This window comes from Trichechus manatus, unplaced genomic scaffold (assembly GCF_000243295.1).
Source record: "Trichechus manatus latirostris isolate Lorelei unplaced genomic scaffold, TriManLat1.0 scaffold00073, whole genome shotgun sequence".
In the NCBI taxonomy this organism is placed as follows: domain Eukaryota; kingdom Metazoa; phylum Chordata; class Mammalia; order Sirenia; family Trichechidae; genus Trichechus; species Trichechus manatus.
Window position 1 is genome coordinate 4,173,808 of NW_004444009.1, and position 3,786 is coordinate 4,177,593.

Sequence of the window (3,786 nt, forward strand, 5' to 3'; positions counted from 1 at the left end):
GATCCTGCGTCTTAGTTTCTGTCTGTGAGCTGAAGTTGTTTGTTCTCAGATCAAAGGACTCCCGTTGATAATTCTTGTAAGTTTGGTTTGGTTTTTGCATACTCCCTTAATTTCTGTTTATCTGGATATGACCTAATTTCACCAACATATTTGAATGAGAGTTTTGCAGGATATGCTATTCTTGGCTGGCAATTGTTTTCTTTCAAGGTTTTATATATGTCATACCATTGCCTTCTTGCCTGCATGGTTTCTGCCAAATAATCTGAGCTTAGTCTTATTGTTTCTTCTGTGTATGTGACTTCTTGTTTTTCATGAGTTGCTCTCAGGATTCTTTGTCTTTGGATTTGGCAAGTGTGATTATGATGTGCCTTGGTGATTTTCTTTTGGGGTCTGTCCTATATGGGTTTCATTGAGTTTCTTGGATGGCCAGCTTTTCATCTTTCATGATATTGAGGAAGTTTTCTGTTGGCAGCTTTTCAATGATCCTCTCTGTGGTTTCTGTTTTCTCCCCCTGTTCTGGAACTCCGATCACTCATAAATTTTTGCTTTTGATTGTATCCCACATAACTCTCAGGTTCTTTTCATTTTGCTTTGTTCTTTTTTCTGAGTTTTCCTCAAACAGAGTTTATCCAAGTGTTTGTCTTCAATTCCACTGATCCTGTCTTCCACCATTTCAAATCTGCTCCTCAGCCCTTCTATGACACTGTCCATTTCTGAAATCCTGTTGATTATCTTTTGGATTTCTAATTGTTTTTGTATAATTTCTAGTTGTGAATTTATTTTGGTATTTTGTTCCTACATTATTTTCCTGAATTCTTCCATTTTTTTAGTCTGTATTTTCCATGAATTTGTCTACCTTTTCCATGAATTTGTCTATTTTTTCCTAATTTTTGTCCTCTTTTTGTTTCAACTCTTGGATAATTCTGAGTGTTAGAGATTTGAATTCTTTATCAGGTAGTTCTTGTGCCTTTTATTCTACTATTAAGTCATCTGGTATTTTATTTTGGACTCCTGCTGGAACCATCCTGTCTTATTTTAGTAAAGTTTTGTTATTGTCTGCAGTCTTCGGGGCATTCAGTAGTCATTTTTCTCACTTATTGATTTTAGATTTGTTTGTTTCATCTTTTTTTTTTAATTTTTCTATGTCTGAGCAGGTGGGCTGTGTGTTCTTTGTTGTTTACTCTTCTGTGGGCACAATACTTTTCACCTCCGTCTCCTACTGGCAGGGTCAGTTTCTCAGATACAGTACAGCAGGGCAGGTCTAGCTGAAGAGGAGTTGCTGGGATGGGTTGTTTGTGGCACTTACTACAGCCACCAGGGTGGGTCGGTAATCCATGCAGGGTAGGTTCCAGTAGGCCGTGCCTGTGCTGCTTGGTGGTGTGATGTTAATCTCATGGTCAAGGCAAGCAGGATGGAGGGGGGAGATTGTGATGTGTGGAGCTAAGTTGGGTATAGGAAAGAGGAGAGAGGAACAGGAGCCAAAAGCATACAAACAAACAAAAAATAGTGCTAGGGGAGATTGCCATTGGAGTGGAGAGATGAGAGACTATGAAATGGAGAAAAACAAAAAGGGGAAGAAGAAGAAAAGAAAATAAGGAATAAATTAAAATTAGAAAGAAAAAAGAAAAGCTCCCAGGGATCCCATCCTACGTGGTCTGGAGAAGTTGTTCCCAGGTGTCGAAGTACAGCCTGGCTATAAGGCATAAAGGTGTCATACAGCACCAGGTATTCAAGTGACAGGAAAAGAAGGAAGGTATAGAGAGATGAGAAACTGAGTAATGAAGAAAGACAAAAAGAGGGAAAAGAAAAGAAAACAAATTTTAAAAAAAGAACAAGAAAAACAACAACAACAAAAAAAACTACAACAAAAGAAATGCCCTCAGGGATACCTCTGTGTTTCTGCGCAAGGTGAGGGGGTAGGTCCCAAGCCACGCAGCACTGCCTGGCCAAAACGGGCTCCCAACTCAAGAAAAGAAAAAGAAACCAAACAATCAATTCAACATAAACAAACAAAAAAAGCCCCAGGATCCCACCACCATGGCAGCACAGACCAGGAAGCAGATCCACACTCTAGTGGAGCTCCACAGCGTCTCAGGAAGAAGCAAAGATGGCACAGAGCCAAGTATTTGAGCAGAAGAAGGGGGAGGTGGTGAGAGGTAAGGAAGAAATCAAAAGAAGCTGAGAAAACAACACCAGCAGCCAACAAATGGCACTCAGGTAGTCGGCCAGTGTGGCTGGGTGGAATCCAAGCAGCTGGTGCTTCCAGGGCAAGAAACTGTGGCGCAGGAAGCAGAGGAGGCTGAGTAGAGGTGAAGAAGTGTAGGGGGTGGGAAAGTGTATATCGCCAGTTACCAGTTGTTCTGTCTCCTGCTGGAAGCTCCGTGAAGCTGCTTTCTCATACTCCATTTTTTCCGGTCTCTGATAGGAGTCCAAGATGGCAGATTCAAGCTGCATTAACTGATAGGCGACCTCTGTGTGTATATCTCCTCACTCTCTGTTCTCTGTCAGTTTCTTATTCCATTTGGTACTTGTCTGAGTTCTTTATCTCTTCATTTGATGTTTAGGGTTTCAAGGATGTTTTGGGAGCAAGGGAAAATGAAGAAAACTAAAGACACAGGGAAAAATTAGTCCAAAGGACTAAGGGACCACAACTACCATGGCCTCCACAAGACTGAGTCCAGTACAACTAGATGGTGTCCAGCTGTCGGAACGGCGAAGGCGACGGTAACCAACTGCACATCTCTTACAGAGAAGTGCGGCCAAGGAGGGTCACTCAGAGGAGTCGACCCCGGCTTCAGTCCCAGGAGTTTATTTATAGTCAATACAGCAAGTAGTGAATCAAATCACAGAACAATGGGCTTTGGGTGAATAAAAATAAGTTTTGGGCAAGGGAGAATGGACTTCAGGTAAACAAGCCAATCAGTAACGGGACAATAGGTTTTGGAAAAACAAGTCATGACAAGTCTCAACATATTGCGGACAAGTCTCAACATGCTGTGTGCAGCATATGGGCCTTTGAGGGGCTGAAGTTGTCACTGATGTAGCCATATTTCAATGGCACATATCCCCACATCCAGCTACCACCACTGACTGCTCTGACAGGGATCACGACAGAGGGTTCCAGATAGAGCTGGAGAAAAATGTAGAATAAAATTCTAACTCAGAAAAAAAAGACCAGACTTACTGGCCTGACAAGAGACTGGAGAAACCCCAAGAATATGACCCCTAGGCACCCTTTTAGCTCAGTAATGAAGTCACTCCTGAGGTTCACCCTTCATCCAAAGATTGTTTTTGTTATTAGGTGCCGTCAAGTTGGTTCCAACTCATAGCAACCCTATGCACAACAGAACGAAAGACTGCCTGGTCCTGTGCCATACTCACAATTGTTGCTATACTTGAGCCCATTGTTGCAGCCACTGTGTGAATCCATCTTGTTGAGGGTTTTCCTCTTTTTTGCTGACCCTCTACTTTACCAAGCACAAGGACTGGTCCCTCCTGATAACATGTCCAAAGTATGTGAGACGTAGTCTCTCCCCATCCTTGCTTCTAAGGAGCACTCTGGTTGTACTTCTTCCAACACAGATTTGTTTGTTCTTTTGGCAGTCCATGATATATTCAATATTTTTTATGAGCACCACAATTCAAAGGCGTCAACTCTTCTTCAGTCTTCCTTATTCATTGTCCAGCTTTCGCATATATATGAGGTGACTGAAAACAATGGTTTGGATCAGGCGAACCTTAGTCCTCAAGGTGACATATTTGCTTTTCAACACTTTAAAAGAGGCC